This window comes from Octopus bimaculoides, chromosome 13 (assembly GCF_046866305.1).
Source record: "Octopus bimaculoides isolate indiv1 chromosome 13, ASM4686630v1, whole genome shotgun sequence".
Taxonomy (NCBI): Eukaryota; Metazoa; Mollusca; class Cephalopoda; order Octopoda; family Octopodidae; genus Octopus; species Octopus bimaculoides.
In genome coordinates this window covers 9,967,879-9,995,152 of record NC_142940.1, presented here as the reverse complement: position 1 = coordinate 9,995,152, position 27,274 = coordinate 9,967,879, and the positions used below count along the sequence as shown (strand labels likewise).

Here is a 27,274-nt window from a genome sequence, read left to right as displayed (position 1 = left end):
AAAGAGTGAGAGAGAAATTTGAAGCCCTTTCTTGCTAAAAGTATATAATAATATTAGTAGTAGTAGTAAGCAATATTCCAAAACAGTAGACAATTCAATTAAGTGATTGAATAATAAATGGACGAGTCTTCACCAAATACACAAAAATTAAGAGTTATGTGAGGGGGCGGCAGTTAAATAGGATTATAGTTCGGAAAAGTGATGTACTTAATGGGTATATATCCCTAGTACAGCTCTCATATTGCGTTTTGTTTATGAGATTTTTGTCTTTTGCCAGTTATTGTTTGTTATTTAGCTTTCCGGCTTGGGGAATATAGTGGTTGCCAGTTGTAGACCACATGCATTTAGCGGCAGACACGTGCAGGCAACAACGCTTACTTCTGATAGTGCTGCTAATAATTCCACCACCTCTCTCTCTCTTTCTTTCTTTCCTTTCCGTTTCTATCTCTGGTTCCGATAGATTTTCAACATCGTCTACAGCTCGCTTCCTTTCTTCCGAGACGAACAATTTAGGTAGTGGAGTGGTGAGTGCATGTTTTCCAAGTGGTTCTTTGACTAGACTGCGGAGTTATAAAAATAATATTCGTTCGAACGAATAAACTACGCGATATATTATAGAATTCTTTGTTTGAAACCCAAATTCGATTTGACAAAAGAAAAGATTAGTCAATAAATTACTCCAATTAAAATATAATAATAAAAGATTCAACATGACATACATGCATGCATATGCATATATATATATATATATATATATATATATATATATATATATATATATATATATATATATATATATATTCCTTGGAATTTACTCACAAGCGCAAGATGAAACCGCGCGCGGCAAACAACAAACTGTTTCAAATCTAAACACATCAAACAAGACAACCACAATTAAAGAAATTTTAGTCATTTGTTGTTAGCTTTCTAAATCTGTCAATCCTAAAATATCATCGGTATTTCTCTTTTAACAAATGAATGAATGTCCTCGAACATTCCGGAATAGCAGCCACTAGTTTTTACAGAAACAGAAGATAAATAAATAAACAAACTTGTATTTTAATACATATTTTTGGTTTGTCCATGTTTCTTTAGTCCTCTTTTTTTTTTCCGGCAGAATAATCATGAATTTATTTTTAAAGACAAGCAACTTAATCTACGTCTTATGACAAATTAAGAATATTTATATTTATACGCGCCGAATTACGAATAATTTATAAATACCGCGATATATTAATATATTTGTGTATTTGATCATATTAATTTTATATATTTAGACTTAAACTCGGCAATATATATTTTGCTGCATTTGTTTTCGATATTTCAATGCGGTGTGAAATAAAATTGTATATCACCACATAACATGTTTTTCTTAGGAATGCAATATTTTCCCCTGCTTCCGTAGAGTTAAAGAAACCATCATGTATTTGTGTTGCTATAATACTCTATATGCATGTTGTTTAACTCCAGGTCGGCACTGAACAAGTAGACCTAGCTTAAATGATCAAAAGCATTAGAGCCATGACCATCTTGTCTTATGTTCGAGGTTAGTATAACCCAGAGTACATTATCCGAAATCTTCCCATCCATACACCTTTGGGGAAAATTATTTGAATAATGAATGATTTTAATTAGGTTATTTTTACTATTTACATGTTTTAATGTAACCCCACACTTGTGTTGTTCTGTGCCGTCCCCAACGTTTTCTGCGAACCCTTACTGGTTAATAAAGAGATTATTATTATTATTATTATTATTATTATTATTATTATAAGGCGAGCTGGCAGAATTATTAGCACACTGGGAGAAAATGCTTAGCAGTATTTCGTCCGTCGTTTATGTTTTGAGTTCAAATGCCGCCGAGGTCAACTTTACCTTTCATCCCTTCGGAGTCGATGAAATCAGTACCAGTTACGCACTGGGATCGATGTAATCGACTTAATCCCTTCCCCCAAATTTGAGGCCTGGTGCTTCCAGTAGAAAGGATGATGATGATGATGATGATCATCATCATCATCATCATCATCATCATCACCATCACCACCACCACCACCATCACCATCATCATCATCATTATTATTATAATAATAATAATAATAATAATAATAATAATAATAATAATAATAAAGGTGAAGAAGGCGGTAAGCTGGCAGAATTGTTAGCGTGCTGGACGAAATACTTAGCGGTATTTCGCCCGTCGCCACGTTTTGAGTTCAAGTAACGCTGAGGTCGACGTTGCCTTTCTCCTTTCGGGACCGATAAATTAAGTACCAGTTGAGCACTGGGCTCGATGAAATCGACTTTGCCCCTCTCCGGGAAATTGCTAGCCTTGTTCCTTGCACACACATTCAATGTTTTGTCCCGTAATGTCCATAATATTTTTTCTTGAAATAAGTATTAGTCAAGCACTAGGGTCGATTATCCTCCTCCCCGCAAATTTCAGGCCTTGTGCCTATAGTAGAAAGGAATGTTCTTATCATCATTAAGGCGGCGAACTGGTAGAATCCTTACCATATTTCACAAAATGCTTAGCAGCATTTCTTCTGGTTTTACATTCCGAGTTCAGATGCCGCCGATGTCGACTTTACCTTTCATCCTATCGAGATCGATGAAATATTAGTCGAGCACTAGGATCGATCTAAGATTTAACCCTTCCTCAAAAATTGCTGGACTTGGGACAAAATTTGAAGCCATTATTTATAAAGACGGTAAGATGTAGTTTTAGGGAGATGTAGTTGCTATTTCTAGCATGACGAACGACCCATTGTTAGTTCGGGTTTTGCGGCATTCATGGAAATCGTAGTAAATTCCACAAGATGGGAAAGGTGGTAGAGCGAGGAGAAACAGCAGAGAAGCAGCCTAAGTACCTTTGAATATTTAATCTATTTTTCTATGTTATGAGAAGCACCGTCTCCAGGTCGAGGTTTATAACAAAATTCCAGCTAGTATAAAATATATATAAGATTGTCTAATTTATTTCAAGGGCTGTTTGTAACCGGTTATGATTTCCGCTTGTAAGCCATTTCCTTTCACTTTCGCAGCTAATGCTCTGGAGAAAAACAAAAGAGACCAAAATAAACCCATATCAGCATGACTCAATGCGTTTTATCTAATCTACGACAATCTTTAACACAGACATGTCAATCACTTCCTAACAATATATCGACACACAGCAAGTAGAAGCATGTTTTTAACTCCTTACAAGCGTATCAAAGCATACAACAGAACACACATTCTTTTGTTTATATTCCTCATCCCATTCATGCCGATGCAGCAAGCACTGCTGTCCATCAACCAACTCTAGTGAACTATCATCTATCCCTCGTCTGACTAAATTAGACGCGACTGCAGTATTAGCAACAATGAATTCTAGTAAATAAACAGTTGAGAGGTTTTTTTTTTTTCTTCAACTGATAAGAAAGTGTAATCATTTAAATTTACGACACTTATAAGCACAAATGGTGACGGGGAAAGCATTAATTAAGACGATATATTTTTTGTTGAGTTCGAAGAGAGAATTTACTAAACGTGTCTTACTGATTAATCCAGAGAAAAAAATTATTCGCTTTGCAGACGACCACTGGCGATATGTTGTCCTCTCATACATTTAACTCTCGCTCGTTCAATCCAGCCTTGGCTGTATGGCAAAAGCTAGCGGACGATACCATAATATATATCAACGATAGATTCGTGTGCTAGCAGTGATAAGTTCGAGTCTTAGAAGCTTGGAAAAGGAATGTAAACAGAAGACAGTTCGTTATAAATATTTGGGTCCAAGACATAGGTTTTCAAAGTGGGTGCTACCGCCCCCCCCCCCCCCTGGTGGACGTTGAGACGGTCCAGGCGGGTGCTGGTGCCTAAGGGGGAGGTGGATTGGGGGACGCTATGAATTTATATTATTATAGTATTGTATACAAATTATAATAATACTATATTAAATATCAAATGATTCATAGTATATATAAATTAGTAAAATACAAAATATTTATTTATACATAAAAATATGGGTGGGGGCGTTGGGGGTATTATGTAACCACGTGTGTGTATGTATATATATATATATATATATATATATATATATATATATATATATATATATATATATATATTTATATATACACACATACGTGTGCGTGCGTTTGCCCACCCACCACCACTTGACAATCGTTGCTGGTGTGTTTACGTCCCCGTACATTAGCGGTTCGGCAAAAGAGGCCGATAGAATAAGTACCATGCTTTAAAAATAAATAAGTCCTGGGTTCGATACATTCACTAAAAATTCTTCAAGGCAGTACTCCAGCATGGCCGCAGTCTAATAACTGAAACAAGTAAAAGATAAAAGATATATGCTGAACCTAACGCACAGGGTACACAGGAAGCAAAACTTTGAGAATCCCTACGATAAATAAGAGTATTTGTGATGGCACTGAAACAATGAAACACATCGTGAATCAAACCGACAAGAGGGCTTGAACTCACCAATAGAAGCTAGTGAAACACTCGCCAATTTAACAGTGCTACCGCTGGTTACATCGCAGTGCCGTTCAGCTTCGTTCGTTGGACTGGGGTGCTGGTATGTGTGTGTTGAGAAACAGAATATAAGAAAGCTGATTCCTATTAATTCGGTCACCCACAGTTCTATCGTTATTTCCTTCTCTTATTCTTTTCGCCCTCTGCCTACCCCGTTCATACCATTCTCACTGAGGTCCAGATAAATGTATTAATTCTTAATAGCTCAGTCCATCTTGTTTTATAAATCTATACCAAGCATGGATTACAGGTTACCCTTGTAAGAATTTTAAGTTTCTAAAATAAAAAATCTCTTATGTACAATATGGGCAATAGAACACACACACACACACACACACACACACACACACACACACATCTATTTATTCCATACACCTGGCTGTAGAGACGCAGGTGTGGTTATGTGGCAAGAAGCTTACTTTCCAACCGAATGGCTTTAGGCTCAGTCCCACTGCGTTACACCTGGGCAAGTGTTTTCTATATACATGCAACCAAAACTTGGTGAGTAGATTTAAGAGACGGAAACTGAGAGAAGCCCCTCATGTATACATATGTGTGTGTGTCACCACTGCTTGACAATCTGTGTTGGTGTGTTTATGTCCCCGTGTGTGTGTGTGTATGTGTTTGTCACTCCACCTCCCAGTTCGGCAAAAGAGTATGTACTGGGCTTTAAGAAAAAAATTAGTACAGGGGTCGATTCAGTTCTATATTTAAGAGACGATGAATTATGTACATTATTTACACTTGACGAATATTTGTCCTCATCTTGTTTGTTGTTAACACTGGCATATGGCGTAGTGGTTAAGAGCGCAGGCTACTAACCCCAAGATTCTGAGTTCAATTCCAGGCAGTGACCTGAATAATAATAATTATTATTATTATTAGTATTATTAGTATTTCTTTATTGCCCACAAGGGGCTAAACATACAGGGGACAAACAAGGACAGACAAACGGATTAAGTCGATTACATCGACCCCAGTGTGTAACTGGTACTTATTTAATCGACCCCGAAAGGATGAAAGGCAAAGTCGACCTCGGCGGAATCTGAACTCAGAACGTAACGTCAAACGAAATACCGCTAAGCATTTCGCCCGGCGTGCTAACGATTCTAACCCAGGTTCGAAAATTCCCCCAAGACACCTGATGAAGGCTGGAGGGTATATCAGCCGAAAAGTTGTATTAACAACAAACAAGATGAGGACAAATATCCGTCAAGTGTAAATAATGTAAATAAGGGGTCGATTCATTCGACTCCAGCATGGCCGTAGTCTAATGACTGAAACAAATGAAAGATGGATATCTATCAATCCTTTAACCACGAGTTGAGAAAATTTGGATGAGCTGCAACGTATCAGCAATGATTCACTTCCCATTTTGACACTCCCAACTTACCCGTTCACTCATCTCTTCCACCCCACTTCACTCATGTCTCCAACTACCCCCAAACCTTCCCCATGTGTCGCACTAACACTACACACAGTGATTTCTTCCCCTAGAATGTCGGCTTCCTTGAATTCTGGCCCCATCTGTATTTTTCCCCAGCAACCATTGTCTAGCAACTCTTCAGGAAAAATATTAACCCGCGTTGATCGATCTCAGCAATTTCGGACAGGCTGAGATGGGCGTGAGCCTAACTCTTACTTCTTTCCACAAATCAGCGTTTTCCCAAACTCATATATATATATATATATACATGCATACATACACACACATGCAGGAAGTAAATAGACACCTTTAATTTTCAAACTTTCTGTCCTAAGTGTCTTAATATGTTTTCAGTAGTGTAGAATTTACAATGTAGTTATTCTTTTTCATTCCAGGTGCCATTATATTAAACATTTGCTAAGAGTAACCATGCCACACACAAAAAATTCAGAACTGTCAGATTTTCAAAGCGGTCGTATTGTTGGGCAATCTGAGGCTGGTCTTAGCCAGCGAAAAGTTGCCGAAAATCTTCAAATTCCTCTTGCTTCTGTTAATAGAATTGTACTGCAATTCAAAAGCCAAGGAAAAGAATCAACAGATTTTCGTCCTGGCCGACCTGGGCCCTCAGAAAGAAAGCTTCGCTGTTTGAAGAGAATTGTGGAAAACGAACCCCGTTCGAAGGCTTCTGACATTGCAAAACAGCTAGAAGTTAGTCCAAGAACGTGTGTTACATATCTGCATAAGCTTGGGTATTATGGACGAGCAGCTAGAAAAAAACCTCTCCTTCAACCAATTAATATCATGAAAAGAAAGATATGGGTTAAGGAGATGTCAGAAAAATCCAGTTCACTTTGGGACAGAGTGATTTTCTCAGATGAATCCAGATTTGCATTATTTTCAGACATTGGACGTGTTTGGGTCTGGAGGCTTCCCAATCAAGAATTTGATTTGAAACGACTCTAACCAACTGTGAAACATGGCGGTATCTCTGTAATGGTATCGGGACTTGTCACCAGCAATGAAAACATAATTCTGTATTAGAAATGCACGATATAGGAACGCGCGCGCATTATCTGAAAGTAGATTCCACATTATATGTGTAACTTCTTAAAGAAGGGATTCAATGCACTCGAAGTGTTAAAAAGACGATAGATAGATAGATAGATTCATTCAAACACATACACACACTTACGTGTGTGTGTGTGTGTGTGTGTGTGTGTGTGTGTGTGTGTGTGTGTGTGTGTGTGTGTGTGTGTAATAAATCCGCTCTAAAACAAAACAAAAAAAGATAATTTCTTTTCATTTTGTCTTATTAAAATTCAGGCGACACGAGTTGTTCATAAAATGCAGATTTGTTTCGCTAAAAAGACACCTCAATTTTTGGACGAAAAACATATCAAAGAAACGACACATGTACCTAACCAAATGTTTTGTTTAAAGCTTAGCGGCATACATAGATCGGGTTGAGCATTTATCGTCTGCTACATATCTCCCATCTTCCTTTTAGTTTTCCAGTGCAGATGCACGGCACAAAGCAACTTTAGCATGAATCACGGGCTTTATGTACAAACTAACCTTTGACTTTTAGCGAACACGGTAATTTTCGAGATTTATTTTAGGAAGAAAAAATAATTATTATTTCTGATTCAGGCACAGGGCCAACAATTCTCTTTTAAGGAAGGGGTTTAGTCGATTATATGACTCCAGTAATTGACTGGTACTTATTTTATCGCCCCCCGAAAGGATGAAAGGCAAAATTGACCTCGGTGGTATTTCAACTCAGAATGTTAAAAACTACAGGGTGTTCGGGATTAATTTGGCAGTCTGCATAAAATGAAAAGAAAACAGTTTCCCATCCAAAAATAAAAGTATCTTTTTTTAAGAAAATCAATTGTATATCGACTAGGTTATAGCTGGGCGATAATAGTTTACTCAAAACAGCCGCTCTCAACTTCCACCATAACCTCAAGACGGCCCCGGAACCTGACGCGTGCGTTTCTTACTGTGTCCATGTGAAGGTTTATGAACATCTCCTTGATCTTGGCCATTAACTCGGTCTTGGTGTTGCAAGCAGAGCGGTTGGTGTTTTTCACAACCATGCCCCACAAATATTAATCCCATGGGATTACAATAGGGAAAATTAGAAGGCCAGAAATTGGAGCTGGTGTAGTCATAGACATACCGCAACAACTACTTCTGACTCTTTCCAGACGTATGGCAAGGAACCGAATCCTGTTGCCACACAAATGATTTTCCAGCTGCAACCCAATAGCAATTCAGGGATTGACTACAGTCTCCAGTAGCTTTACACAGTCGTCTGAATTGAGCCTAAGGCCATGTCCTGTACTTGTTTGGAAGAACCCCAGTCAGGATATTAGTATGTCCTTCCCTACTGACTACGGCTTCGTAGTCGCCATTACATCTGTTCATGTCACGTCTTACAGCACTGAGCAGCAGTCATGATGCCGGAATTTTCATACCCGGTGCGAATCATCATGATGCAAGTAACTCTTTTCCAATATCCAGATGTCTTCCAGTTCTCCATATCAGCTAACTTATACTCAAGTACAATTTCAGTCTTTATGTCCTCCAACGCCGTTGACTGCTCACATCAAGCTGTTCTGAAAAAGGAGACGAAATAATCGTCAAATATTTAGCCCGAACACCCTGTACAACACGACACTGTAGCCATTTTGGCCAGTTTGCTTTCTTTGATTGCTTCTAATTTAGGTACAGTGCCACGGTCTTGTGGAAAGGAAATAGTCAATTACATCGCTACCAGTGCATGACTGGTCCTTTATTTTACTAACGCCAAAGGGATGAAAATAACGAAGTGGACATTGTCAGAATTTGAACTCAGAACGTAAAAAGCCGGAAGAAATGCCGCTAAGTAATTTATTCCAATTCTCTAAGGATCCTTCCTGCCTTTCTGCTGTTCTGCTGCCATCACCGCTGATGGTATGCTGATGACGATGACGATGACGACGACGATGATGATTCTGGTAAAAAGGCCAGCAAGTTTGTAGGGGAGAGCGTTGGTCGAGTACAGCGAGTTCAGTTCTTGAGTTGGTGTTTTTATTTTATTCTTTCTTCCCTTCACCCACCCCACCCCCCGCACAAAAAAAGGATGAAAGGCAAAGTCGGTCTCGGATTTGATTTGATCTCGGGATTTGAATTCAAAACGTTAAGAGCCGGAGAAAATACCAGCGCAAAACAATTTTGTTTTGTTTTGTATTTTTTTACTGATGGTCTAACGATCTACCCATCCACTGCCCGGCTGCTGTTGCTACTGCTGCTGGTGATGATGATGATGATATTAGGCACAAGGCAAATAATTTTGAGGTGTGGGGGTGTGATTTGTCTACACCATCGACCTCAGTACCCAACTCGCTACTTTTATTCATCAACCCCAAAATGAAAAGTAAAGTCGACCTCGGCGGAATTTGAACTCAGAACGTAACGGCAGACGAAATACCGCTAAGCATTTCACCCGGCGTGCTAACGTATCTTATTTCTTTATTGCCCACAAGGGGCTAAACATAGAGGGGACAAACAAGGACAGACAAAGGGGTTAAGTCGATTACATCGACCCCAGTGCGTAACTGGTACTTAATTTATCGACCCTGAAAGGATGAAAGGCAAAGTCGACCTCGGCGGAATTTGAACTCAGAACGTAACGGCAGACGAAATACCGCTAAGCATTTCGCCCGGCGTGCTAAAGTTTCTGTCAGCTTGTCACCTTCGCTGCCTTAGTGATAACAACAACAACAACAACAACAACAGCAGTAATAACAAGCTGATTACTACACTCACACTAAAGTGACATAAATCGATGTCAGTCGTTAACCGAAACCGTGCCTCGGATTCGGTTAACCAATCGCCCATCATTCACTCTACAGTAGCCACACTGTACGTGCACATACTTCAGCATCACAACTCGGAGGCTAGTGGGAATAGTTTCCTTCCTTCCTTTCTTTTTCTCTTTCTTTCTAGGTTCTTTTAAATAAACGTGTTTCAGTAACGTCTCTGCTTTAATATTTACCATAACAGTAGCGTAGCTAGAGCAATGTGTGCCACCAGGGGGTAGCCTTCAGTAGGCTGCTCCCACCCGCCTCCTCCTACCTTGATACTAACTTATACAGCAGCCCCAAAAGTATCACACCCATAAAAAAAAAAGCGTCACTCGGGGCGGACACCTGCCCCATAGCCACCTCACTTTAGCTACACTACTGTATCATAAACGAAGTGACCCTAAGGGAAATTATAGCACCAACCAGCCGGAACCTAGTTCCTCGGTTCTGTGTCGTTTTAATCCTGTTTGTTTGATGTCAAGGTGACATGTGTGTCTTTAAGGAGACAGTTGTGTCTTTAAGGAGACAGTTGTCTTGAAGAAAGGTCAAGTTGATATAAGCAACATTACCAGTACGGTTATCTAGTCCAAAGAATTATTAGTACGTTTAAAAACCACCACCACCAGCACCATCGGGGGTTTCTCCGTTCCATCACAATCTCCACCACCACTACCACTACAACCTCGACCACCAACATCTCCACTACCACCACAACCAATTAATACTGTCACTAAGACTACTACTACCACCAGCACTACTCTACTACCACTACTACTACATTAACACTATCAATAAAACCACCTCACCGCTACTACTACCGCTACATAAACTGTCACTACTACTACTACTACTACTACCTCAACCACTTCCACCAACACAACTACTCCAACATTGACGCTGACATGTTAACCACTACCACCACCACTACTACTACTATAACTATTATATCAACAGTGTCACAGAGACTACCACCACAGCTGCTGCTACTACTACTGCTGCTGCTGCTGTTTCTACTATTGCATAAACACTGTCAATACTAACACTACCACCATCACTACTACGACTACTACAAGTACATCAACCACATTATCACGTTCGATGACAACATAACACAATACCGCTAGCATTATCAACAATTGTTGTTTTCTGCCCCTTTCCCGCCACAACCACCACGTCACCTGCACTAGCATTACACCTACGCTACTACTACTACTACTACTACTACTACTACTGCTGCTGCTGCCGTTACTAGTAATCTCAATACTACTACTACTACTACTACTACTACTACTACTACTACTACTACTACAGTACCACCAATGCCAGATATACCACTATGACCAAGACTACTACTTCTACTACTAGTACTACTACAATATCATCTGTGCCAGATATACCACTGTGAATATCGCTACTGCTGCTGCAGCTGCTACTACTACTACTACTACTACTACTACTACTACTACTACTACTACTACCACTACTACTACTACTACCACTACTACTACAATATTATCAGTGCCAGGTATACCACTGTGAATATTGCTGTTACTGCTGCAGCTACTATTACTACTACTACTACTACTACTACAACAACATTACTTCCAAGCACCGTTACCAACACCTGTACAACCTAATTACCATTATTACTCAAGGCGGCGAAGCCGGCAGAAGCGTTAGCTGCACCAGACGATAAGGCTTAGCAGCATTTCTTCCGACTCTTTAAACGTTCCAAGTTTAAATTCTGCCGAGGTCGACTTGGCCTTTCATCTCTCTTTTTTTATTTTTTTCGGTAGTGGTGGTGGTGGTGGTGGTGGTGGTGGTGGTGGAGAGGTCGATAAAATAAGTACCAGTTCATTCCAGCTCTCTGGGGGACTTCCCTCCTCTCCCTTCAAAATTACTGGCCTTTGAGCCACAATTAGAAAGAAATACTGTTACTGTTGCTGTAAGGACAAGCTACAGCAATACCGTTGATTATCGCTACTTCAACTGAACAGGGGTGCCCGTATTTTAACGTGTATAAAGGAACCCCACTTTATTTTTTTGTCAAAAATTAGGTAAAAAAATATGGGAGCTTCTTATATATGGATAGTATTATAATCCCTTACAAAACCTTTTTTCCAAATCTTAAGCCCTCAAAATTAGGATTTTCTTATACATGAGGGTTCTTTATGCACGTTAAAATACGTTATATTGCGAAGAGGTTAGCAGCAAAGATATAGCTTAAGTTTGAGGATGTGTGTATGCATGCATGCATGTATGTATGTATATCTTTTATCTTTTACTTGTCTCAGTTATTAGACTACGGCCATGCTGGGGCACCACCATGAAGAATCTTTAGTCAAATGAATCGACCCTAATTCTATCGGTAACTTTTTGCCGAACCGCTCTGTTATGGGGACGTAAACACTCCAACACACACACACATACATAGATACATACATACACACATACATATATATATATATATATATATATATATATATATATATATATATATGAGTGAGAAAGTTGGTATATGAAAGCAGGTGGTTGGATGTATAAAAGATAATAAGAGTGAAAAAACTAGAGAAGGCTTGCGTTACATGGTTAAAGTATATATTTAAATTATGTCAGAAAAATGTTAGAAAAATGTTAGAAAAATGTTAGAAAATCTTTTTGGTATATAAACATTGTATTTTGAGAAATAACCGGTTTCGTGTTGTCTTTTCAAATTTCTCTACTTCATTGTGCATATATCCATACATATATGTACATACCTAGATATATATGTATATATACATGCATATATGGGTACAGGACATCAAAAACAAAAACGTTAAATACAATGAGAAACGAAAACATAATACGAAAACAGAAAACGAACTTTTTTTTCGAACAACGAAAAAAACAAACAAACAGAGAAACGAGACATGCAACATAAAGAGTATACTCCTTTGTCAGTTGTCCCTGTTTCATCTACTCTGCGTTTCGAAGGCAAGGACAATACGCGACTTCGTTGAAACAGTCCTTCCCGCAAAGCAAACTATATATATATATATATATATATATATATATATATATATATATATATATATATATATATATATATATATATATATATATATATATATATATATATATATATATATATATATATATATAATAAAGTAAAGTTGTGGAATACCGTACGAGTGGAAATATATATGAAAGAAGGTTTGAAAATGCACTTATTTTTTAAAAATATTTATTTACTTAACCGGTTTCACTTTTTTAGAAAAAGATTATCAAAAGTCTTTGAGAATAATAAAAAATGTTAAAAAACAGTCTGAGTATTAAAATGCATATATACATTCTTTGATGATAAAATATATTTAAAGTATAAAGCTTTGTATGAACTTTGTAGTGTTACATACTGATTGTCACACATTCTCTGATATTAAGGTGAAATTGTTAAAAACAGTGTTAAAAACAGTGTATGAAAATACACATATGGAAAAATACATATACATATTCTTATACATATTCTTTGACAATCGAATAAAACTGAGAAGGAACTGACCTGGCCTTTTTCTCTTGTGTATATTGAAGGAATGTTTTACTGTCTTAAGAGACAGTATGACTGGCTAGCTGGGGTGGGAGGGAAGAAGAGTTAAAGAAGATTTTTTTTTTTTTGGTTGGTCTGTGACAGTCTGTCATGATTCACTTGTTTTTGGGACTGGTTTTGTGCACATCTCTATGTGTGTGTATATATGTGTGTTTGTGTCCGTGTGTGTGGGTGTGGGTGTGTGTGTGTGTGTGTGTGTGTGTGCCGTTTTTATTGGTCCCAGAGTTTATTGTGGAATGTGTATATGAGTGTGTTTGAGTGTTTTTTGTGTCGGTGGGGATGTTAGGTGTGTGTACGTGAGACTGTGCGTATATCTCTTTGTCTGAGTGTGTATGTGTTGTTTTGATCGTCTTTGTGGTGTGTGTGTGTGTGAGAGCAACCGTATGTATGTGTGAGGGTGTGTACGTATGTGTGCGTATGTGTGTGTATGTATGTGTGCATCTGTGTGTGTGCGTGGGAGTGTTTTGTGTGAGTGTGGGAGTGTGTGTGTGTCTCTCTGTCTGAGTGGGTGTGTTGTTTTAAATACCTTGTGGTGTGTGTGTGTGTGTGCAAGCAAACGTATGTGTGTGATGGTTCATATGTATGTGTATGTCTATGTCTGTATGTGTGCGTGTGTGGCATGTGTATATGAGTATGTGTGTGTTTTTTTATCTATGGTAGGATGGTGTGTATGTGTGTGCACGTTTGTGTGAGTGTGTATGTGTGTGATTAATATTTGTTAGGGTGTTGTGTGTGCGCATGTGTGTGTATGTGTATATGTGTTTGTTCGTGTGTGTGCGTGAGTGCGTTTGTGAGTGCGTGTGTATGTGTGTTTGTGTGTTTTTGTGTCGGTGGGGATGTTAGGTGTGTGTACGTGAGACTGTGCGTATATCTATTTTTCTGAGTATGTATGTGTTGTTTTAATCGTCCTTGTGATGTGTGTGTGTGAGAGAGAGCGCAACCGTATGTATGTGTGAGGGTGTGTACATATGTGTGCGTCTGTGTGTGTATGTATGTGTGCATCTGTGTGTGTGCGTGGGAGTGTTTTGTGTGAATGTGGGAGTGTGTGTATACGTGAGTGTGTGTGTGTCTCTCTCTGTGTCTGAGTGAGTGTGTTGTTTTAAATACCCATTGTGGTGTGTGTGTGTGTGTGTAAGCAACCGTATGTGTGTGTGATGGTTCATATGTATGTGTATGTCTGTATGTGTACGTATGTTTATTTGTGTTGTGTGTTGGTGGGGGTGTTATATGTGTGTACGTGAGTTTGTGTGTGTCTCTAAGTATGTTTGTGTTTGAGTTGTCATTGTGGTGCGTGTGTGTGTGAGGGAGCAACTGTATGTGTGTGCATGAGGGTGTATGTGTGTGTGAGCATGTATGTGTGTGTTGTATTTATTAGGTGTCCTTGTACGTTGGGTTTATTCAGGTGAGGTGTATGTGTGTGCATGTGTGTTCCGTGTATGTTGGTACTGGGTATGCGTTTGTATGTGTGTGTACGTGGGTATGGTTTGTGTAGTTCCTGGTGTATATGTGTACATGTGTGTGTGCGCTGTAATTGTGAGTGATTAGTTTTGTTTGTATTGTTAGTACAGTATATGTGTGTATACGTGTGCGTGTGTTTGTGTGAGTGCGTCTATGTGGATTGTATTTGTCGGGGAGGTGTGTCATTGTGTGTGCATGCTTCTGTGCATGTGTGCTTGTGGGTGTTTGTTGTGATTGTTGGGATTGTATTGTGTGTTTTTCTTTTGAGTGTGTGTGTGACATTTTTACTGGGGAACAGGCGTATGGTGTTTGTATGTGTGTGTACATATGTATGCAAATATGCGTGTGTGAATATGATTTGTGGTTGCCGGAGTGGTGTGTAGGTGTGTGCATGTACCTGTTTACATATGTGTGTATGGGTGTTGGTTGTGGTTGCTACAATTGTATTGTAAGTATATATATGCATGTGTTTTTTCTTGAAATGTATGTGGGTTTGTGCTCTGGTGTGGAGATACTGTGATTGTGTGTGTGTGTGTATATGTGTGTAAGTGTGTTCGTGTCGGAGGTTTGCATTGTATTGATGTGTGTGATTTTGCGTATCTGTGTGTCTTTGTTTTGGGCGTGCACCTGGGGAGGGGGCTTACGTTAGAGTATGTTGAGCTGTGGTCTGTATTTTTGAATAAGATTATTTTCCCTATTTATTCGTGTTTGGTCAGTGGTGTTGTCTGAGCATTGGTATAATGGGAAAACTAGGAATTTGGGGGACTTGTTTTGTGCACACAGATCTAAGTGCCCACTGAGTGGTATCTGTCTTGTGGTGGGATCCCTCAATTGTTGGCGGTGGACTGTCATCCTTTCTCTGAGAGTAAGGCTCGTTTGCCCTATGTATTCTTTGTGGCACCCTTCACACCTTATGGCATAAAGTAAATTTTTTGATGCGCAGGTGAAGTTATTTTTTATGACAAAAGTGTGTCCCGACTGGAATCTGTATGTTGTTCCTTCCATGAGGTGGATGCAGGTCCTGCAGTTGGAACGACCACATTTTTTGACAGTAGGTGGTGGGCTTGTGTTGGGCAATTTTGCATTCGTGAGTAGGTTTTTTAGGGATTTGGGTTGTCTTTTGCTTTTTATTATTTTATGGGTTGCGAGTACTCATTTTAGACGTGGGTCTTGATTCAGTAGTGGGATGTTTTTGTATATTATTGTGTAAGCTTCTGCATTTCTAGGATTGTGTGTTGAGAGATATGGGAGACTATTTAACGTGCCGTGTATGTGTTTCGGTTTTCGCAGGTCATGGGTAGCAATTGCCTTGGCCCGTTCTATTCCATTGTCAACTAATGATGCTGGGTAATGTCTTTCGAGGAGAATTGCCTTTAGTTCTTCGAGTCTTTTATTTCGAGTTCTATAATTAGAGACAATTGTGCAAATTCTTCTCGCAAGGTTGAAGGGAATGTTTGTCTTTGTATGGTTTGGGTGATTGGAGGTGAACAGAAGGTATTGCTTGGAATCAGTCGGTTTGTAATGAATATCAGTCTCAATGCTGGTACCCATTTTTATAATGAGAATGTCAAGAAAAGGAAGTTGGTCTTGACTGTATTCCATTGTAAATTGGATATGGTTGTTGACACTGTTAATTAGAGTTTTGAAGTCAAAGAGTTGGTCGAGTGTGTGGGACCATAGGATGAGGCAATCATCCAAGTAACGTTTCCAATTCTTCAACAGGTATTGGTGGAAAGACAGGCCGTATCTAGTTTTGGATTTGTCGTAGATCTGCAATTCTAAGTAGGCCATCACCAGGTTTGCATATGTAGGGGCAACTTTAGTCCCCATTGCAGTCCCTGATACCTGTCTGTAGGTGTTATCATTAAAATTCAAAAAATTGTTTTGAAGGATAGTAAAACATTCCTTCAATATACACAAGAGAAAAAGGCCAGGTCAGTTCCTTCTCAATTTTATTCGATTGTCAAAGAATATGTATAAGAATATGTATATGTATTTTTCCATATGTGTATTTTCATACACTGTTTTTAACACTGTTTTTAACAATTTCACCTTAATATCAGAGAATGTGTGACAATCAGTATGTAACACTACACAGTTCATACAAAGCTTTATACTTTAAATATATTTTATCATCAAAGAATGTATATATGCATTTTAATACTCAGACTGTTTTTTAACATTTTTTATTATTCTCAAAGACTTTTGATAATCCTTTTCTAAAAAAGTGAAACCGGTTAAGTAAATAAATATTTTTAAAAAATAAGTGCATTTTCAAACCTTCTTTCATATATATATATATATATATATATATATATATATATATATATATATATATATATATATATATATATATATATATTATTTATTTAAAAGTCACAGTACATGTATTAAAGCGTTACTAATAGTTTCATATGTTGAGAAAACTCATACATCTTCAGGAGCAAACCGCCGTTATGATATGTGGTTTGCGTCTGAAGAAGTTGTTTTAGTTTTCTATTTTAAATAAATAATATTTATCTCTCACCAGATGGAGTACTTTTTTTGTTGAATTTTCTATCACGGATCCGTACATTATACACACATATATGTGTGTGTGTGTGTGTGTGTATTAATTCAATAATAGGATAAAATCCTTTACAAGAATTTTATCTGTGAGAAAAATGGGTATTTTTTTTTTTTTTTTTTATAGAATTTTCTAAAGATACCTTTCAGATGGTGTAGATTAGGATTATATCGGAATTATGAAAAGTAAAAAAAAGAATTTTTTTTTAAATAGCGGTCTTGCACACATATTCTCACACATAGGGGCCCGCACTCGTGTTAACTCTACTAAAATACACATGCAAAGGGGGCCTGATAAACAGTTATGCCCGAGGGTCCTTAATACTCTCTGTCCGCCCCTGCTTTCACATGACATATATCTACAAAATGAAATTTGAAATTTCGAAAACAAGTTGTTATTTATGTTAGTATGTATGTGTGTGGGGGGGGGGGTGCGAGAGAGAGGGAGAGAGTTACCAGATCTCCTCTGCCCAGCTCATTGTGTGTAAATATATATTGAGCTATGCGAGCGCACGTCCATGTGGACGTAGATTAATGTATCCATGTGTGTGTGTGTGTGTGTGTGGGCGTGCGAGAGAGAGAGAGAGAGAGAGAGAGAGAGAGAGAGATACCAGATCTCTTCCGCCCAATTCATTGTAAGTATACATTGAGTTATGCATGTGCACGTACGTGTGGATAAATATAGATTTATGTATCTGTGTGTGTGTGTGTGTATGTTTGTGTGTGCGCGTGCGTTTGTATGTGTGCGTGTAGGCGGACTTGGCAGCGCTGTATTTGTATGTGTACACACACCTAAATAATCGTCAGTGTATGTATTTTTATGAGAACACGCTTTAGGTATCGTGTTAAATTTCTTCCGGCCACTTGAAGTTTTTCAAACTTTCGTCAGATTATTTTCAAAAAAAATATTGTTCTGCTCTAGTTTTGCACGCTGATGATATAAGTTGCGTTCATTGTTTAATTTCATTTTCCTGGAAATTAATTATAAACAAGTTACAAGCGTTTAAATTTAATCAAATTTAACCAGTTGCCAGCCTCCATTGCCAGACATTGCGAAGGCCGTGACTGCGCCAATAAAAACAGCATATACGATACCTCTTCGTGGTCTCCCGACCTGCTAGAAATAACAGACAAATCTTTTAACTCTATCGTTACGTCTGAAAAACCACACACACACACTCACACATAAACAGACACACGACGGTCTTCCATGCAGTTTCTCGTTGCTCCAGTCCACACAGCTGACAAAAAGGAGTAACCCTGCGACGGATCGACGTCCCTCCAGGTGGGGAATTTATACGCCACAAAAACCAGGGAACAGGCCCTTATGAAATGGTATGTCTCCAGAAGTTAACCTTACCTTTACTTTATCAATTGTTGTATTACCAAACGTGAAGGTGCATGGCTTAGTCGTTAGAGCATTTAGATAAAGGTCACAAGATTGATACTCGGCGGCATGTTGTGGACTTGAGCAAGGCACTTTATTTCCCTTTGGCAAAAATGAGTTGTACTTGTATTTCAAGGGGCCAGCCTTGTCACATTCGCTATGTAGTAATAAGCCCAAGTTCATACATAGGCCCAGGGGTGATTTTTGAGGCATTTTCTTTTTGGAAAACAAAGTGCGTCTTATATGCTATCAAATACGATATACTGTGTGCCCATGAAGGTGTATGGCTTAGTGGTTAGGGTACTTGGCACACGAGCATAGGGTCGTGAGTTCGACATGTGACACGCGTTGTATCCTTGAGCAATACACTTTATTTCTCGGTGCTCAAGTTCACTCAGCCGGCAAAAAATGAGAAGTACCCTTATTTCAAAGGACCGACCTAATCACATCTTGTTTCATACTGAATCTCCTTGAAAACTACGTCAAAGGTATGCGTGTCTGAGGAGTTCTCAACCGCTTGCACGTTAATTTCACGAGCAGGCTGCCCCGACGTTGATTCGTTCATACAGCCCTTCTGATCTGTACAGCCCAACTTGAAAAGTTCACATAACTTTCCAAAAAATGGTGACTAAATGCCAGTAATAGACCAACCGTTCTATAAGTCTTTTTCACTACAATTTTTTTTTTTCCTTATTTCGTCTGTTTGTCTTCGACAAACCGACTGGTGCGAGGCTAGTGTAGTGAAACTACCTCCCGCCATTAGATACAAACTACTATCGCCATTACATACAATCTTCTCATTTAAATATAAATAAATGCGAGCGTAGTAGAGAACCCATTCCTTGTCATCACGTGACTGATTATTATTCGAATCGGCAACTTCTTCGAACCTTTCCCGCCAGAACGCAAACTGACCAATCACGGCCCCTAATAAGGTCACGTGATAGAGTAAAATTCTAAAGGCATTTGGAGCCCTCTTAACGCTATATATAGATCAACTCATACCCCACAAATTTGTCTCGGTCCAGTTTCTCTTTGAGAACTGTTCCGTGTACCACACGACAGCAGCAGCAGTTCCAGCGACCACTTCAACAGCTTCGTCCAGCCAACGATGACCACCGCCGTCGCCACATCAGCAACAAGAGTCTACGACTACTATCCAGCATCATCGTCATGATCAACACGATTCTACGATTACTACTACCAAGCATCAATCTCCACCAGCGTCAACACGACTTACTATGTACACCAAACCAAACCTCCGCGGCACATCTCTCTCTTCGATTCTGTTAGGTGACTCAGCTTCACCACGATAAATAAACAGACAAGAAATTCTCAGCCAGCGACGAACATCTGTATAACAAGAATCACGGCCCGGCATCGATGCCACGACATCACAACAAGTGATCAGCTCTGCCAAACTCAGCCAACTCACTTCACATACAGATTCATATTACTGTGTACCCAAGAACTGGTATAATTGTTCACGTGTTATTGACTCTCTTTCTATCTGCTGTAATAACTCACACACATGTATCACTTACATACACACTTTTCTTTGTATGACGGCCTGTCTTTAATTATGTTCTTATATGTCGCATTCACACTCTCACACAGACATACATCTTTAACGCCACAATAAATATCTCTGTTATTCATCTAATACGGTTGTGGTCTTTCATTACTGGTCATCTATGTTATCGTCGCATAACATATCATGTATATCATCATTTGATATATATATTTTGTGTTCGACCGTGTGACACGTTTAAATAAAAGGAGTCCTCTGTTTTTCCATTCGTCACCATTTCTCCTTTTATGAGTTCGCACGGTCGTCCCTTACAATTGGTGACCCCGACGTGATCACTACAATCCGATCAACTGGAACACTCGTCGTCGTAAGCGACGGGGTGCCGGTTTAGTTTATTAGTAAACGAAGATAGCAGAAGTTAAATAAATACTCTGGACATTACTGTCTTCGATTCAAAGGACTCATATAACCAGTTAACCAGTCTCTGAGATCACAACATTGCCCCTGGATAGGACGCCAGTCCATCGCAGCGTTACTCATTTACAGCCGAGTGGACTGGAGCAAGGTGAAACGAAGTGCTTTGATGAAAAACACAAGACATAGTACGATCCGGGAATCGAAACAGCAATTATGCGATTGCAGCCTGACTACTAGGCCGCGCGCTTTCACAATAAACAAAGGTGCCAATCCAAATTCCATCTTGTGAATAGAGTTAGCACTGCAGTATTGATTGCAGTTTTCGTCTACCAAATCTGTTCACAAAGCATTAATCAATCCCAAGCCCAAAGCTATTGTAGAAACGTTTGTGTCGTACAGTGGGACGGAACCTGAAACCACGTGGTTGCCAAGTGAATTTCTTAGCCACGCAGCCATGACTGCAACTCTAAGCGAAAAAGAGAAAGCGGGGAATCTCTAACAAAGGAAGTGTTTAAAGGTTTGGATTTGGATGAAGCTCTGCTCGTAAAAGATGTATTAAAACCGGCGAATGCGTACGCTCCTGTGTAACAAGTGGGAGAGACAGATAGAGAGAGAGGGAGAGAGAGAGAGAGAGATAGAGAGAGAGAGAGAGAGAGAGAGAGAGAGAGAGAGAGAGAGAGAGAGAGAGAGATCATCAGCAAATGTAATTTGTTCGAGACAAAGACATGGACTGACTAATGCCAGCAACTAAAAGCGTTGACGTATTTATCTTTTGTCCCTCGATTAGAACAATAAGATACAAAAGTGTCGTAAGCAGTAATATCTATATTTTCGATCTAGCAACAAGAAAAATACGTACATATATATATATATATATATATATATATATATATATATATATATATATATATATATATATATATATTATAGATAGATAGATAGATAGATAGATAGATAGATAACTAAATGAATAAGTAATCTCAAGGAGCGAGTAGCAGCTAACTTGAAGGAATTAGCTATTAAAAGAACAACATATTTTTAAAGAACAACATCGGATTAATGGAATAGATAGATTAATGGAATAGATAGAATACATTAACAGCAGCGAGTAAACAAAGAAGTTGAAGAAATATACTTTACTACGAGAATAGTGTCGACCCGTTATTAGACGTGCGTTTGTTGATTCGTTCTTGTCACATTCCAGACAATAACGTGGATAAATTCCTATCAGAACTATATATAATAGTAATAAAAATGATTTCTTTCATGTGTCACTAGGGCGAAGCATGAGGTGGCCAATATAAACACAGACATATAATGAAATGATTAAAAAAAGGAAAGTATACGCGATATACGATAAATTAAGTAAGTATATATAGGCATAGGAGTGGCTGTGTGGCATTTTTACTGTATATTTAAAATTGTAAATATTTCATCTATACAGCTACTCCACCCCTTTTATGTTTGTCCTTGTTCGTCCCCTCTTTGTAATGCCTTTATGGCAAATATTTATGAAACGAAGAACGGCAAAGTCGACCTCGGCGGAATTTCAACTCAAAACGCAAAGACGGACGAAATGCCGCTAAGCATTTCATCCAACGTACTAACAATTCTGCCAGCTCGCCACCTTTGGAAGGACAGGGCTAGTTTGAATTCACTCAAAGCATAAAGAGCTGGAACAAATGCCGCAAAGCATTTCTTCCGACGCTTTAACTATCTGTCGTCTGCCAATCCGCCTAAAATTTGGCGGGAAAGATAAAATCCCAAATTTTTCATTGGGCTTTGACGAGGGTCTATAACAGTGTTTTTCACCCACTTTCTTTTTTCCTATGGATCCGTTTGATTCCCATTTTATTCGAATGGACTAACACAGACACACACACACACGATGGGTTTCTACACAGTTTCCGTCTACCAAATTAATTCATATTAGTCGATGCAGGGCCGCGGGGCTGTGGTAGAAAGCACTTTCGCAAGGTGTCGTGCAGTTGGACTGAAACTGAAACCACGTGACTGCAACACGAGCTTCTTAATCACTCAGCCATACTTGCATACATGTACACACACACACACACACACACACACACACATACACACACACACACACGCACATTCGCTTCAATTCAACAAATCCTGACAGCGTCCTCAAACAATGCAACCCAGAGTTAGTTCCTTATCTTCACCAACCTCTTCCGTCTTTCTTCAGGGATATTGTTTCGAAACACATTACAGTGTTTCCCGTTTCTAATTAAGTTCAACCCTTTTGATCCTGCCCGCTACCGTGCTATTGCTGTCGTTTCCAACATCACGAAGGTGAAACCGCCAGGACGGTTTTCTTAAAGCTAGATCTACCGGAGATCTCTTTTCAGCTTACTTGAAGAAATTTAGTAAAAGCTGTTGTTGCTTTCGAATATCCCACCTTTACTCACTATCTGTCTCTCAGCTCACAAATCAATGTCTTCCTGTCATATTGTATTTTTGCGGCTTCTGATAATGGACTTTTCTCTGATGACCAGTCAAATCTGGTGCGTGTGTGTGGAAGAATGTGATGCGTATATCGAGCCCTCGCCGCTTCCACACATACACATCACATTTTCCCTCTCTTATACGTCAACTGTGGAGGCGCAATGGCCCAGCGGTTAGGGCAGCGGTTAGGGCAGCGAACTCGCGATCATAGGATCGCGGTTTCGATTCCCAGACCGGGCGTTGTGAGTGTTTATTGAGCGAAAACACCTAAAAGCTCCACGAGGCTCCGGCAGAGGATGGTGGCGAACCCTGCTGTATTCTTTCACCACAACTTTCTCTCACTCTTTCTTCCTGTTTCTGTTGTGCCTGTAATTCAAAGGGTCAGCCTTGTCACACTCTGTGTCACGCTGAATATCCCCGAGAACTACGTTAAGGGTACACGTGTCTGTGGAGTGCTCAGCCACTTGCACGTTAATTTCACGAGCAGGCTGTTCCGTTGATCGGATCAACTGGAACCCTCGACGTCGTAAGCGACGGAGTGCCAACAACAACAACATATGTCAACTACTTATCTGACGTCTTCTCCAGCACAGATGGTACCACCTTTCATTTCTCCCTAACATCTCACACCCAAGTGTCGTCTTCACGCAACCATTACATTCCGAGCTAAATCTACACAGACTTAATTAACAGAGATCTCAAAACCCTCTTCCGATGATTTAACGTTAATCTTGTCTCACTTAGCATCAAAAGATAATCACTGCACACATCAAGAAAAACATTATCGCACCCACATATCACATTTGAAGAAAACAACCATCACGCCCCACCAACATGACCATCACGCAAACAGACCCCTATACTTTATATGCTTTATATGCTGGGCCTTATAAATCACCCAGGATGTCTTCTAACGAACAAACCCTTTCAAAATAGCAATGACTGTATTTGTAACGCTAGTTCTACTCTTCAGAGCCAGAAGATACTCGATCTACCAACAACTGCTAATGTTCTACAAAGCCCAAGTGAGACTCACCAAGGAGTACACCGATTTCCACAACTCGGACGGCGTTGCTGGTCCGAACAATGACATCCTATAACGCATCTAGAGAAAGGCCCCGAGGCTAACTGACATAAACTCGTTCACAAACGCACACCAACATCATACTATCGTCTCTTCTTGACTGTTCTACCGATAACTACCGATAGCTAGTTCCTCGGATCTAGCTCATCTTGTGCTTATCTCGACCCAGGCACTCTCGACTTACTCATATCTCCTTCACCATTCGGCAAAAGCCGTCGTTGCTTTCGACATCAGAGAAGCTTCCGGTCGTGTTTGGTACGCGAATATACCTCAGCAAAACTTCCCACCTATGATCTCTATATATTTCTCTTGTTGTCTTTGTGTCATATCGTACGATAGCGTTACTAACTTCGACACCCAGTCCGTTCTTCTTCACAGTAGCGTAGCTGTGGTGGGGGCGAAGGTCCGCCACGGACGACATTTTTATAGAGGCGGAGGCGGCAAACTCAAAAACTTTTTTGGGTGGCATACACTTAAGTTACGCTACTTCTTCCTCTAGAACAGATTTTTGGGGAACCCATGAAATCAAAATAGTAACTTGGGGATCCATGGTAGCATTTTAGGGGTCGATGAAAAATTTTGATTAAGCAGTATTTATTATAAGAAACAATTTAGTTTCTTATTTCTTTATTGCCCACAAGGGGCTAAACATAGAGGGGACAAACAAGGACAGACAAAGGGATTAAGTCGATTACATCGACCCCAGTGCGTAACTGGTACTTAATTTATCGACTCCGAAAGGATGAAAGGCAAAGTCGACCTCGGCGGAATTTGAAATCAGAACGTAACGGCAGACGAAATACCGCTAACCATTTCGCCCGGCGTGCTAACGATTCTGCCAGCTCGCCGCAGTTTCTTTACAAGCGAATGGGCGAAAAACAAAATAGAATTTTTGAAAGCATCTGTGAAACCAGTTTTTAAACATAGAATGACTTTGGGATTCACCAGAATAGAATGGTAATCAAAAGGGTCCGTAGGTTAAAAAAAATGGTTGAGAAGAGTATTTCTTGCTGGACATGGTTCTTCCCTGTAGCTTTCGACTTGCAACTAAATGTTAACGTTATCAGTCTCACAAAGTCTGAGAGAACTTCCTTCAGACCAACCCAATAAAACGAAAACTACATAACCTGAATGAACGTACTAATGGTATGGATTCTATATTTTCCAAAACAAAAATAGTTTTGCGCATGTGCTGAAGTATAGGCAGTAATCTTTTATTTGTTTTAGTCATTTTAGGCTGCGGCCATGCTACAGCACCACCTTCAAGAATTTTTAGTCGAATGAATCTGCCCGAGTACTTGCTTTTCGTTTTGAAGCCTGATACTTTCTTTCTATCGATCACTTTTACCAAACCACTAACTTACTGGGACGTAAACACACCAATACCGGTTGTCAAGCGGTGGGTGGGGCAGATATGAAGACGCGCGCAATGCACACACACACACACACACACACACACACACACATATATGTATATATATATGACGGGTTTCTTTCAGTTTCCGTCCACCAAATCTACTCACAAAGCTTTGGTCAACCCGAGACTATCATAGAAGACACTTGCCCAAAGAGTCATACAGTGGGACAGAACCCGAAACCATGTGGTTGAGAAGCAAGCTTCTTGCCACACAGCCACGAAAATTCACAATTTATGATACGTATTATTGGTTAGGGGTTCGGTCTGGGCTTATGGCGTTGGATAAGTTAAGGTTTAAGGTTAGAGTTGCGTTTAAAGTTAGGGTTAATGTTAAGTTTAGGTTTGGGGTCGAGTATGGAGTATGGGATTAGGGTTTAGAGTGGCGATTCGGAATCGTGGTTCTCACGCCTGCATGCGGCCCTCAAACAACCTTCTGGCGGCCCCCGACGGTCTTCCTTGCTTAGATATAAAGTTTTCTCTAATTCACAAGTGTTTTATGTTTTTTGGTGCAGCCCCTTAGAAAAATGTAGGTTTGGGTTTGGCCTGGATATTAAAAAGGTTGAGAATCTCTGGTTTTGAGTTTAGGGCAAAGACTTAAAGGATGGGATGGTCACGCTTGGCAAACACTGGTCATGTTGAAAAAAAAATTCATTTGCGCATGTGTCATATATTTAGCGCATGCGCCCCCCAAAAAATCAATCGGACTGTTTATTTTTTTGTTTCGATTTTTCCTTTTTCTTTTTTAGTTTGTTTTTGTTTTACGTATTTCAGATTTTTTATATAAGACATACCTCCAATTAACTGTAGATTGTACGCCGAAATCTTATAGATTGAACTAGTTTGTTACAGAGATGTTACAGAATTAATTCGATAAGTAATAATTTTGTCTAAGTGATAGGTTTCTTTTTCTTTCCTTTCTTCTTCTTCTTCTTCTTCTTCTTCTTCATATTTCTTCTTTTTCTTCCTGTTTTTACACCATCTATTACAATAATTCTAACTCCCTGTCCATTCGTAAACAATATAGTTGTGAAAACAAAACGTAAAATGTGTCAAATATGAATATAAAATCAAGACTGGTTAAATCGAGCTACAATAATAAAGGCTGACTGGTAGGCAAGCATTTTACAGACACATGGGAACGTTTGCATAATTCGTAATGCGAGCGAGGAAGCACTTGTAGACAACATAACTGCATCAGCAGCAACAGCAGTAGTAGTAGTAGTAGTGGTGGTAACAACAGCAACAACAGTTCGTAACTGTAGTAGTAGAAGTAGTAGTTGTAGCCAGGTAAAGCGCAAGCATGTTTAATGTGTAGTGTATGTGAATATGTATCTATATGTTTCTGTGTGTGTACATATATGATGTGTGCGTGTAGGTATATATAAATGATAGTTGAGTTCTTTCAAATATTACATAATCACGAAGCGATAGCATGTCTTAGTATGAAGCGTGACGTTCGTGTTTTTATCCTTGTAGGGTTAATAAAAGACATTTAAAGCAGAAAATGTTAGGATAGCTAAGGATAGCGGATTCGATTGGAGAAGAAAAGCGAATTA

The 27,274-nt window shown here is 39.3% G+C and overlaps 1 protein-coding gene across 9 annotated transcripts in view; it reads right to left on the bottom strand.

The window, feature by feature from the left end:
* LOC106876425 (glycolipid beta-1,4-mannosyltransferase egh) overlaps positions 1–27,274 on the bottom strand; it is a 106,144-nt gene that overhangs the window by 76,123 nt on the left and 2,747 nt on the right. For 2 of the 9 annotated variants that reach the window (XM_089361472.1, XM_089361468.1), the window contains exon 1: positions 134–677. The exons of 2 other annotated variants lie outside the window; for them this stretch is intronic. The gene's annotated coding sequence lies outside the window, so the exon portion shown is untranslated. Of the gene's footprint in view, positions 1–133; positions 678–819; positions 1,204–3,537; positions 3,762–13,348; positions 16,953–27,274 lie in introns of those variants that run through there. 5 more of the 9 variants (XM_089361471.1, XM_014925007.3, XM_052972328.2 and 2 more) reach the window with 5 other exon arrangements.